This window comes from Piliocolobus tephrosceles, chromosome 7 (genome assembly GCF_002776525.5).
Source record: "Piliocolobus tephrosceles isolate RC106 chromosome 7, ASM277652v3, whole genome shotgun sequence".
Classification (NCBI taxonomy): Eukaryota; Metazoa; Chordata; class Mammalia; order Primates; family Cercopithecidae; genus Piliocolobus; species Piliocolobus tephrosceles.
In genome coordinates this window covers 59,369,461-59,382,594 of record NC_045440.1, presented here as the reverse complement: position 1 = coordinate 59,382,594, position 13,134 = coordinate 59,369,461, and the positions used below count along the sequence as shown (strand labels likewise).

The window sequence follows — 13,134 nt, the reverse complement described above, 5'->3', positions numbered from 1 at the left end:
CTGGTATATGGTTTAACGTTAAGATTCTTGATTCAGGTATCAATTTATTACCTCCTATTTCCAAATCCACTTCTTACTGCCTTCTCTCCCAAAACGGAGCTGAGCTCTTTCAACATTGCTCTGTTACCAGCTGGGATGATGTTAAGCCTTGTCAGTAGAGGCAACTGGAGGTACACTGTAGGAGGAAGAGGTTTCCTCCTCATGGTTCCAATGTACTACTCTAGTCAGACTCCTGCAGCACCTGCTCCTACAGCATCTTGCAACCTGCAGGAAGTAGTTCCATAAGCATGCAGACGCTAACCCCAGCACTCTGTTGAGTAACTCTGCAGCAGAATGCCACCACCAAGGAATCTCCCAGAGCAGCTTTCTCAACCCCGTCACGTGGCTTCTGCAGCAAATTCCAAAGTTCAGAATGCCAGACGCAGAACTTCAGGGAAGTTCCAGAAGCAAGGTCCAGTGACATCTGTCCCCTCTTCAGCCAGACCTGGATCTCAGCCCAGGTAAGGGAGCAGCCCTAGAGTTAGTGGCTACTTATTAAGTCTGCTCTTACAGTATTCTTCAAAGTTGTCTTTACTTCTTACAAGTCAATCTCTATTTCTTCAATCATGTTATAACTAATAGTTCTGTGTATTAAACCTCCACTGTTAAAAATCACTATATGGTCTCTGTCTCCTAGTTGGATAGTAGTTTTTTTAATTAATATAATTCACACACTCTAAAATTCAGCCTTTCAAAGTATACAATGCAATGGTTTTTAATGTATTCACAGACTTCTACAATCATCTCCACTACCTATCTTCGAATATTTCCATCCTCCCCAAAAGAAAACGCATGCCTCCCCATTCTACCCTCCTTCCAGCTCTAGGCAACATACACTTTCCCGCCTCTGGATTTACCTGCTCTGGATACTTAATCTAGAATCTTAGGATATGTGGCTTTCTGCATCTGGCTTCTTTCACATAGCATATGTTCAAGGTTCATCTGTGTTAGAGCATTTATCAGTATTTCATTCATTTTCATAGTGGAATAATATTCCACTGTATGTATACCACATTATATTTATGCTGTCATCAGCTCATAACATTTGGGTTATTTGCACTTTTTGGCTATTATAAATAATGCTGTTAAAAATGCCAATGAGCATTTGCATTGTTAGCAAATAATATGTGAGTTTATATATTTTTTAAATAAATGCATCTTTAATTCTCTTGGAATATAGCTAAGCATGCAACCGCTGGGTCATATGGTAACTCTAATACCATCCCCTTGATGATTACAGGATTCGACATATGAATGGAGGGACACCGTCACAAACATTCAGACCATATCATAGACCACTATCTCATATGATTTACAAACACTTTTCTTATTCTGAAGATTGTCTTTTCATTTTTTTTCACAGTGCATTTTGCAGTATGAGGTTTTAAATTCTGATGAAGTTGAATCTATATTTCTTCTTGGTTGCTTATGCTTTAGATATAACATCTCAGAAACTATTGCCCAACTCAAGGTCATGAAGACTTATCCTTATGTTTTCTTCTAAAAATGTTATGTCTTTAATTCCTGCATTTATATCTTTGATCTATGTTAATTTTGTACATAGTGTGTGGTATAGATCCATATTCATTATTAACCATGTAGAAACCCAGTTATTTCAGCACCACTTTTTGAAAATAACATTTTTGAATTGTCTTGGCACCGTTGTTGAAAATCAATTGATCATAACTGTATGCACTTATTTCTGCAATTTCAATTCTATTTCATTGATCTATATGTCTATCCTTATACCAGTACCACACAGTCTTGAGTACTGTACATTTGTATTAAGTTTTAAAATCAGTAAATGTGAATCCTCCCACTCTGTTCTTTTTCGAAATTGTTTTGGCTATTCTAAACCCCTATCAATTCAGTATCAGTTTTAGAATCAGTATATCCATTTCTGTAAAAATAAATAAATAAATAAAAGGTGTCCTTAAATCTGAAGTGAGTCTCTTATAAACTGGGTATAGCTGGCTCTTGGTTTTATTTTTTTAATCCATTCATCCCCTGTATGTCTTTTCATTGGAGAGTTTAGTACATTTAAAGTTATTACTGATAGGGAAGGACTTACAATGACATTTTGTTAATGATTTTCTAACTTGAAACTTTTTTCTCCTTCCTTTCCTCTCTTGCCATCATGCTTTTTGTTTCATTTTTTTTTTTTTTTTTTTAATAGATATGCTTTGATTCCTTATTTGTGTGTGTGTATTTTCTATAGGTATCTTCTTTGTGGTTACCATGGAGCTTAAATACAACATCTTCTAATAAATCTATTTTAAGCTGATAACTTCAACTGCATACAATACTGCTTCTTCTCATCCATCCCCATACTGCATTACTGATGTCACAAATTACATCTTTTAGGTTGTGCATCTACTAATATTTTTATAGTTATAGGCACTTATACTTTTGTCTTAGACTTATATATCAGAAATAAGTGATTTACTCACCACCATTACAATAATATGCAGGTCTGTATTTGTCCATAGCTTTATCATTTAATTTTATACTTTCTTTTTTTTTTTTTTTTTTGAGACGGAGTCTTGCTCTGTTGCCCAGGCTGGAGTGCAGTGGCCAGATCTCAGCTCACTGCAAGCTCCGCCTCCCAGGTTCCCGCCATTCTCCTGCCTCAGCCTCCCGAGTAGCTGGGACTACAGGCGCCCGCCACCTCGCCCAGCTAGTTTTTTTTGTATTTTTTATTAGAGACGGGGTTTCACCGTGTTAACCAGGATGGTCTCGATCTGCTGACCTCGTGATCCGCCCGTCTCGGCCTCCCAAAGTGCTGGGATTACAGGCTTGAGCCACCGCATCCGGCCTAATTTTATACTTTCATATTGAACATCCTTTTGTTTCCATTTAACAGACTCCCATTAGCATTTATTTTAAGTCAGATATAGTGGCGATGAACTCTCTCAGATTTTGATAATCTTATTTCTCTTTTATTTTTAAAGAAAAGTTTTGTCACATACGGTACTTTGCTGGCAGTTTTTCTTCCAGCAGTTTGACTATATCATCCCACTTCTTTCTGATCTGCAAGGTTTCTGCTAAGAAATCCACTTAAGAGTCCTACAGAATCTCCTTTGTACATGACAAGTTGTTCTTATCCTGCTGCTTTCAAAATTCTTTGACAATTTGATTATAGTGTGTTTCCATGTGGATGTCTTTGGATTGTTCTACTCTGGAATCCATTGGGCTTCTTGAATCTGGATGTCCACTGCCTTCCTTCAATTTGGGAAGTTTTGGCCATTATTTCTTCAAATAAGCTTTTTGCTCCTTTCTCTTTCCAACATATGGAACTTCCATACAATCTATATTGATACACTTGATGCTCTCCCATTAGTACTCTAGGCTGTCTTCATTCTTTTTTTATTCTTTTTCTTTTTGCTTCTCTGACTGGATAATTTCAAACGACCTGGCTTCAAGTTCACTAATTCTTCTTGAAAAACACTGCTGCTAAACTCCTCTAGTAAATATTTTAATTCCATCAAAGCATATTGCATCTGTTACAATGTTTGGTTCCTTTTTATGTTTTCAATCTCTTTGTTGACACCATTTTGTTCATGCAGCATTTTCCTTGGGTCACTGAACATGTTTATGGTGGTTAGTCTGAATTCCTTCCGAGATAATAAAGATATCTGTGTTTCCTTAAAGTAGGTTTCTGGATATTTTGACCCTTTGATTGGGCCATGTTTCCCTATTTCTTTGTGTGCCTTTTAACATCATGTTGGGATCCAAGCACTTGAAAAAATATCACCCCTGCCAGTCTTTGTGGACTGGCTCTGTACAGAGAAAGATCCTCACTGATCAGCCTGTCTAGAGATTCTGCATGCCTTCTGAACCTTTCCTGAGGATGCTTCTTCTCTACCAGTGTGTATAAATTCTCAAGATGAACTTGCTGGTTTCCTTTTTCAGGATCTCATAATCTTTTGTTCCCTGTGCAATCTGTCTACGGTACTTCAGGTTCTCTGGAGCTGCTGCAAGCCACCCAGCTCTCTTTTGTTTTCAGAGGCCTCCAACCTGGTGCCCTTTCCTGTCAGTGGGCTTTTAGAGTATGTCCACTCCTGCCTGTGCTCCTAGTCAGGTGAAACAGAAGCCAGTCCCTTGGGGGTAGCTCTCTGAAGTGTTGGACACATACTCCACTATTCTCTCCCCAACCCCTTTCATGCCATACCTAGGGACAGGCTGCTGAGCTGTATCATCCTCTGCCTGCCCTACCATAGGTCCTCTAGAGCAGAAACAAGTCTTCCAGTTCTCTATTGTTCTCAGTGGCTCCCGGGCACCTGGAATATACCAGCTCCTGTCAGCTTTCCAAGACAAGCAAGACAGAAGCCAGTCCCTCAGCCCACTAAAAAGGTGAAACACTGGACACACATTCCAACTCTTTTGTCTCCCCAAGGAGAAGCCAGGAGTTGAGGATTTTCTCCTGCTGGTTTCATGCTGAGAGGGAGGGAGGGACCATGGTGAGTGCATGCTCAACTGTCAACTTTGTTTTCAATGACCCCACAACCTGGTGCCCTTTCCTGTCAGAACTTATATTGAGGCAAAATAAAAACCAGACCCTTGGGCAGACCTCTGAAAAATCTGAATATCAAACATATGTTTCAGTCTTCTCTTTCCCTCCCCAAGGAAAAACCAGGAGCCTGGAGTTTCCTCTCGCTCATGCCATGCTGAGCCAGGGGAATGAACTATGGTGAGCAAGTAGGATGAATTTTCCTACCATCTTCACTGCAGCTGGTTTACTGCTCACCTAGAATGCAGGAGCCTCTTAACTAGTTTCTGGATTTCTTACAAAGAGGTCTGGTGTGTGTATTGCTATTGAATCAATATTTCTGTGGGGAGAAGAAGTGTGTGAGCTTTCTACTGCACCTTCTTGCTGATATTACACATCTTTTATTTGTTTCTTTTCTAATTTCTCTGGCTATAATCTCCAGTACAATGGTGAATAGTAGTGGCCTGGTACAGTCCTTAAGGGAAAAACAGAATCTGGGTTTGTGGGAAAAAAAAAAAAAATTCACTCTTGAGAGAGCACTATCAAAGATGATTTAACTGTATTAATCCAGGAGAACAAAGTGAATTACCTTCTTTGGTTCAAAGGATCAATTTCTTAGCAGCCTTTCCTTTAAACACAATTTTTTTGTCTTATTTAAACTTTCAGCCATTCTATCAACATAAAATGCATATGATAAATATACAAAATGTAAAGCAAGTTGCAATATCAACAACCAAAATGCACTGAAAAGAATGTTACCTGGCCATCTAATATTATTTCTATTTTTGATTTCTTTTTTTGATTCTGTCACTGGCTAACTTCAAAATCCCACTGTTCTCATGAAAAATGAAGTGGTTTCCTAACTTTTCTCTCCATAGAAGTTTCTCTTCAAATAAATATTAACTGAAGTTGTCTGAATAACTCTTGAGTTAATTCACACACCAGCAACTCAAGCCTAGAAGAAAAATGAACTTTCAATTTTTTTTTTAAATAATAAATATTACCGTAATTTACACTTATGTAAAAAGTAAGTTTCAGGTTTAAGTGTATTGATCTTAATTAACTCTCTCACAAAGCATTCCTCAATTTTACTTTCTTGACCCATTTCATTAAATTTCTTTCCAAGTATTAAAATGTTGTAGCTGCAAACCACTGACTGACTATTTGCCACCCAGGTCACATGCTTCCATGCCTGCATATTTTTGTAAAAGGTGCATTCTCTTCCAGGAATGTCCTTCCAGGACTTCTCCACCGATCAAATTCCTAGTTAGCCTTGAGGCCTAGGTCAAGTGTCAGCTTCTTAAAAGCGGGTGACTTTGATGGCTTCAGTTGGATATTATTTGCTCCTCCCAACTCCTCTCAACTCTGCCTTAGATTATAGCTGGTACATGTTTATCTCCACTACTTAAAGGCAGGACTCACATTCAATATATTTCAGCGTAAATGCTTTTTCCTCATCCTCAAAGATATCAAATGTAGCTAGGTGCAGTACCTGTAATCCCAACAGTTTGGGAGAACAAGGTGAGCGGATCACTTGAGCCCAGGAGTTTGTGACCAGCTTGGGCAACGTGGAGAAACCCCATCTCTACAAAAAATATAAAAAAGTAGCCAGGGACAGCGGCACATGTCTGTAGTCCCAGCTACTCGGGGGGCTGAGGTAGGAGGACCACCTGAGCGAAGGAGATTGAGGCTGCAGTGAGCTGTGGTCACGCCACCACACTCTAACCTGGGTGGACAGACTGACACCCTGTCTCACTAATGAAAAAAAAAAACTTTTTAAAAAGAAGATATCAAATGTTAGTATTTTGACAAATGTCATCAAAACAACAGTAAATAAGATAACTTTAAACACTTATTGAAAAGATCAAAATATTCTTAGGGCAAGTCCGTACTTTTGAAGCTAATAGTGTAAAAAGCCTAACCGTGTAAAAAACCTAGCAGTGTAAAAAATAAAGCATTTATCATTTGTGGAAATGATAAATGCTTTATTTTTCTGAAGGGCTCCATTAAGTCACTTGTATATTATATTTAAATCTTTGACCTAATGGGAACGTCAGAAACACAGCCCTTTTTCAAGAACCACAAAGCTAACTCCGGGAAATCCTCCTAATTGTGGCTGGAATTTTATAATGACCAATAATGAGGTTTAAGAGGATTCTGAAAGTAACTATTACATCAGTGTAAGAATCTCATTTTACCTCAGTTGCAACTCTTATCAAACATTATTATTGTATGAACTAAACTACAGAATTTTGTCTCTAGGCTTTCCTTCAAGCTGAGTAATCACTAAGAAGATAAAACTCCCAAATCTACTCTGTAAGAGTTTGATCAAACCTTCCTGACCACTACAGCTTTTTTCCACTGGCCTAATTCCTTGGAAAGAAATGGTACTGCCCACATACCCTTTGATCAGGTTTGGCCCACACTACAATATTTGCAATCTCTGTGACTCACTTCACGCCTTATGAAAGGCCCCTAAACCCAATGTATCTCAGGCCTCAGAAGTAACTCCCAAATAGTTTCTATTAAGAGATCTTTCAGTGGTTGGGACAGTTTCAGGACTTCTTCAGAACACCAAAATGCTATATATATATATGTGTGTGTGTGTGTGTATGTATTTATATTTTGTCTGCCTCAGTACCAAGTTTTCCATTTGTCCCTCAACCCCCTCAGGGCAATATCAGAGTAATGTCCTTGAAGTCTTTAAATATATGTACAGAACAAAGGCCCTCAACTTAAATACTGTATGCGATATTTTGGAATTCTAGTTTATTTGCTCTCTGGATATAATATTCTGATTAATGAAGTAGGAAACACTGGCAAAGTTTTCCAAATAATGGCAATACTCATCATTTTCTGAGTTATTAACCTTACCCCTCCTCAAACCACCAATTACAATTGGCCTCGCTTAAAAATGGCATGTGACTGTTTAAGGTGAAATAATGTTTATTTGCTTCTTTTAATCTAAGCTATTAAAACAGGAGTTCCCAACCCCCGGGCCATGGACCAAAACCAGTCGGTGGCCCATTGGGAACCAGGCCACCCACAGCAGGTGAGTGGCAGGTGAGCCAGTATTACCACCTGAGCTCTACCTCCTGTCAGATCAGCGGCAGCATTAGATTCTCATAGGAGCAGGAACCCTATTGTGAACTGCACTGCAAGGGATCTAGGTTAAACTTTCCTTGTGAAAGTTTCATCCTGAAACCATCCCCCTATCCCGTCCGTGGAAAAACTATCTTCCATGAAACCAGTCCCTGGTGCCAAAAATGTCGGGAATCCTTGTATTAAAAACATCTTGGGATAATAACAATTTAGGACTGCAGAATCATTGATTTTTTTAAAAAAATTACATGACAGTTGATAAGCAATTAGTTGATGTTGCCTATTTCAACTACTGATATCTTCAAAACCAGAAAAAACTGGAGTAATAATTTGGGTTTCTTTTGTTGAAGCAGTTATAAAATTTCTAGTAAAGTTGTGTTTCATTATTTCACTTCTGCAAACTATTCATAAAATGACTGAAAAATTTAAAATATAAAAATAAAGTATCAGGCCAGGAACCGTGTGGCTCATGCCTGTAATCCTAGCACTTTCGGAGGCTGAGACAGGAGGACTGCTTGAGCCCAGGAGTTCAAGACCAGCCTGAGCAACATAGCAAGATTCCATCTCTAAAAAAAAATAAAAACCAAAAAATGAAAAAATAAAGTATCCATTGGACCCAGATGGTAAGCACTCCAGATGGCTCATACATGAGGTCTAGAAACACAATTTGATATATCCTAAGCAGTCTTCCAGAGCAATGTTTCTCAATCTGGCTAATCATCACAGCCAAATTACCCGAGGCTCTAGTTATTATAAAAACAGCTTCCTGGGCAGACACAGATTTCATGGAAGGACTTAGGAACTCTTCTTTTTAATAAATATCCTGGGAGTTTCTAATGATCAGCCATTAAGAAGTATGTCCATATGAAGTCCACTCTAAGTAGAATATTTAATCCTTACCCATAGGATTCCATTTCTCACCTAGTGAATTGGCAAAAATCCAAAGTTTGACAACATTCTCTGACAGCAAGGCTTTGAGAAACACTCATATACTACTAATGGGAGCGTAAACTAGTACAATTACCATGGAGAGTGAGTTTGCAGTATCTACCGAAATTCTAAATTCAGATACCCTCCAACTCTGCAGTATCACTTCAGGTCTCAAAACCTGAAGTGTACAAATATATGTGCACAAAGGAAGCAACATATGTAAAAGTTTATTCACCGCAGCACTGACTGTAACAGCAAAAGACTTGAAAGCTATATATGCTGATATTAGAAAAGCTCCAAAATATTGTCACTAACTGGAAAAATAACAGCAAAATGTGGAGCAGTATATAAAATGTTAATGTTTGTGTTAAAAGGAGGCAAATACAGCTTATATGTTTGCCTGTGTAGATATAAAATACCCCTAGAAGAATACCTAAGAAATGTAAAAAAGTTGCCTGCCTGCCAGAAGGAGACTTGATACTATATACCTATTTACACTGCTTAAATTTTGAGACATGTGACTGTTTACCTACTCAAAAACAATATATTTACAAAAGATGTTGGCAGCACTTGAAAAGAAATTAATAAATGCTAACGTAACTATTGCTAAAAGTAGAAAGTATTTTAAAGTTATTTGGGGGAGCTTTTTTTTTTTTAGAATCTCTTGGCATTTAATACCTATAAAAAGTAACCAAATCTGGCAAAAACAGAGAAAATAGTTGTGTCACGCTTTTAAGAAACTCTTTAAACAGTACATTTACCGGCAACCATTAGCAAATTCTTCCCCTATTGTTCCTCTTTTTCTCCTTTTTACATCTTTTCCTATAATGCCCAAAACTAAAAGTTAATGTCTCCAAAGTTAAATTTAGTTTATAACAGAGTGACTACTTACTGACCATTTTAAAAGTCATTCTACTACTTTTTATTCTGTGCCACAAACCACTTGATTTGTAATATTTATGTACCATTTAAGGCACAAAAGTTTATAGAATTGAGTTGGTAACACAGAAGACAAAAGGATATATTTTCTACCGTTATCCCTCAATCTTAAACAGGAAAATAAAAAGACTGAACAAATTTGAGTTTTAACTAATCACATATACATTTAGAAATCAATTTAATTTAAAAGGCCCGCAGTTGTTTTTCAATGTAAATGTCCTCCTTTAATCAATTATTTATTTTTGAAATAAGCAGATATTAAGAGTTTGGTAAGCCGAGCGTATTTTCTAAGCTATGTACGCAATGGAAAAGTCAACAGTAAACTTGTATGTGGTTATACAGACTTGATAATCTAGAAACTCCTTTCAAAAATGGGCACATTCGAAGATTCCATGACTCAATAATCCCACTTTGGTAAAAGTGAAACTTTCCACATCCATATGCCTTCCCTTTCCCATTATTACAAGGAAATCCTGAAAGGAAGCCTCTGAGTCGTCAGATCTCAGGGATATTTCCTTCTAAACACACCCAACTGGAAACGTTTCTCCCTCAGGTCCAACTTCTCCAGGAAAAAGCTCAGGGCGAAAAACCTCTCCCCACCCCCTTCCAAAAAAAGTCAAGGCTTCGCCCACTAAACAAACACTTCCTTCCTCCTTTCAAATCCAGGACTTCCCGAATAACCCAAAAGGAGGGTGATTAAGTACAGACCAACAAACGCGGAGTACGGGGAGGAACCGTGACCAGAGGCTCTTTCTTTACTAGGATCGAGAGACTGTCCCAGGAAGAACCCCAGAGCTGGGGCGGGGGCTGCCGGCGTTCACCCGGCAGGGCCTCCGGGCTCAGCCAGCCCCGGCCCCGGCCCCGGCCCCAGCCCCAGCCCCAGCCCCAGCCCCAGCCCAGGCATGAGACCGAAACCCGCGGGGTCGCGGCAGGCAGAGCGCGCCGCTCCCACAAATTTACCCCCAGCCAGCAGGACGCAGGGAGGGGCGCGCAGCACCCTGAGGAGAGGGCGTCGCCGCTGCCTCCCGAAAACGGCTGCGACCGGGATGCAGTCCGTGAAGTGGCCCGGGGACTCTCACACCTCTGCCCCAAGTCCCCGCGCCCGGGACCCGGCACCGGCGTCCCTCCTCCCCCCTTGGCCTCTCACCTAGCCCACAAGGAACCGCTCGCCACCTCCTCCGGTCACTGGCACCGACTTCTGAGGCCCGAGGGTAAGAGAGCGGCGCGCGCCCGAGGACCGCCCCCGAGGCGCGTCATGGCACCGCCCCCACCTTCAGCCCGCGCAGGCGCACGGCGCCGGGTCAGGTGATCACGTCCCTAAGGTAACGGGGCGTAAGGGGTAAAGAGGCCTGGGCGTGGGTCGTTCCTGCAGCTCCAGGTGTCCGGTAGTGCGGGGCGGTCCATGCTGGCCGCTCTCCGCTCCCCAGCGGTTATGCTCCCAGTCTTCTCCGCTCTTCGGCAGTTCGTGCCCGCGGGCCCCGTGCCACCCACTCACTACTGTGTGTATCGCAGCTCACGGTCGCTTGGTTCTCGTCGCCTCCAATTCAAAGAGGTCTCGGGAGCCCACGCTCCCTCTTGGGATGCCTTCGACTTCCACCACTGCTGCCCTAGTAACACTCTCCGCTTGCTGTACCTGTCCACTCTAGGCTCAGAAACGTTCCTCTCACGACCCCTTCGCAACTCCTGCTTTATTTTTCTGTTTGAAATTTGGGTGTTGGGGTTGGGAGTGGGGAGGGAGCATATTACTCTGTCCGCCTGAGCTAATATTCCTTCGCTGTTGAGAGTTACTTGTGGTGATGCGCAAAAGTAATTGCTTCCCAGTACAAAAACATAACGATCATTTCTTGAGGGCTGATTTTGTGCCAGCCATAGCTCTACGAACTTAATGTATAGTCTTATTTGGTCTTCACATCAGTCTATAAAATAAATACAACATCCCATTACAAAGAAACTGAGGCACAGTTTACCCAAGAGTAATCGTAGTTACCATGGAATAGAGTCCTTGACAAAATAGCATTTATAAGCTGTTTATTTCTAGCTAAATTAGTGCCACAATAATTTAATATGTGGCAAAACTAATAAAAATCTGAGTGTAAAAGAGGTGACAACTAAAGATGAAAACTTTGCCGTCAGTAAAGTTATAGTTAGGCTGATGAAATGGACATTTAAAAATAACTACAAGGTAGATTGGGAAGGAAGATACACAACTTTCTTCTTTAGATGAGATGATTTCTAACATAGAGAATCTGGAAAAAATTGACACTCCTTCTCTAAAAAAAATAGAATGAAAAGCAATTATAGCAAGTTGGCATGAACAAGTTTAAAACGGACTCATTCTAAGCCAAAATGCTTGGGACCAGAAATGTTTCCAATTTTGGATTTTTTTTTTTTTGTAATATTTGCATTATATACTTATGGGTTTACCATCCCTACTCCAAAACCCAAAATGCTCCAGTGAGCATTTCCCTTGGTCCTCATGTCAGCACTCAAAAAGTTTCATATTTTGGAGTAGTTCATATTTTGGATTTCTGTACTAGGAATAGTCGACCTGCATACATGGTCTGTTGTTTTCTTACATACCAGCAATAAACAGTTGGTATTTGAAATTAACAACAAATAACCACTGACATTAGCACCAAAATAAAATGAAATACTTAGGTGTAAATCTAACAAAATATGTAAAAGGTTTATACAAGAAAAACTACAAAGTTCTAATAAAAAAAAGTTCCAATGAAAACTACAAAGTTCAAAGGAGATCTAAATAAATCTAAAGATATTCCATTTTCATGGATAGGAGTACTTGATGTTTAACTGTCAGTTCTGCCCGACTTAATCTATAGATCTGATACAATCTCAATCAAAATCCCAGCAAGTTATTTTGTGGTTGTTAACTGATTCTAAAGTTTATATGGAAAAATGAAAGACCCAGAAGAGCCAAACCAATACTAAAGGAGAGGAACAAAGTCAGAGGCCTAACAGTACCTTAGTTCAGGCTGTTGGAACAAATTACCATAGATTGCGTGGCTTAAACAACAGAAATTTGTTTCTCACATCCCTGAAGTCTGAGAAGCCCAAAATCAAGTTGCTGGCAGATCTGGAAATCTGGTGAGGGCTCACTTTTGGGTGTGCAGATGGCAGTCTTCCCATTGTATCCCCACATGGCAGAAAATGAGACAGATAAAGCAAATTCTCTTCTATCTGTTCTTATTAGGGCATTAATTTCATTGCGAGGGCTCAACTCTTATGAGATAATTCTCTCTCAGAAACCTTAGGTCTAAATACCATCACATTGGAGATTAGACCTCAACATATAAATTTTGGGGGGACACAAACATTCAGTCCATAGAAGTACTGAACTTTGAAATTTACTGTAAAGCTATAGTAATCAAGAGAGTGTGGTATTGACAAAAGAATAGACAAATAGATCAATGGAACAGAATACAAAGCACAGAATTTGACCCAAACAGATACATTTAACAGATCTTTGGCAAAGTAGCTAAGGACAGTCTTCTCAATAAATGGTGCTGGAACAACTGGGCTTCCACATGTTAAAAAAAAAAAGTTGAATATAGACATAGACTTTACACCCTTTACAAAAGGTAACCAAAAATGGATCATGGACTTAAATTTAAAAG

The 13,134-nt window shown here is 39.7% G+C and overlaps 1 protein-coding gene across 2 annotated transcripts in view; it reads right to left on the bottom strand.

Annotated features, from left to right (window-relative positions):
- The window catches only part of SDCBP (syndecan binding protein), a 29,683-nt gene extending 18,892 nt beyond the window's left edge, over positions 1 to 10,791 (bottom strand). Inside the window, exon 1 of one of the 2 annotated variants that reach the window (XM_023222370.1) lies at positions 10,647 to 10,791. The gene's annotated coding sequence lies outside the window, so the exon portion shown is untranslated. The remainder of the gene's footprint in view (positions 1 to 10,646) is intronic. The other variant, XM_023222372.1, reaches the window with a different exon arrangement.
- Between the last annotated feature and the right edge of the window lie 2,343 nt (positions 10,792 to 13,134).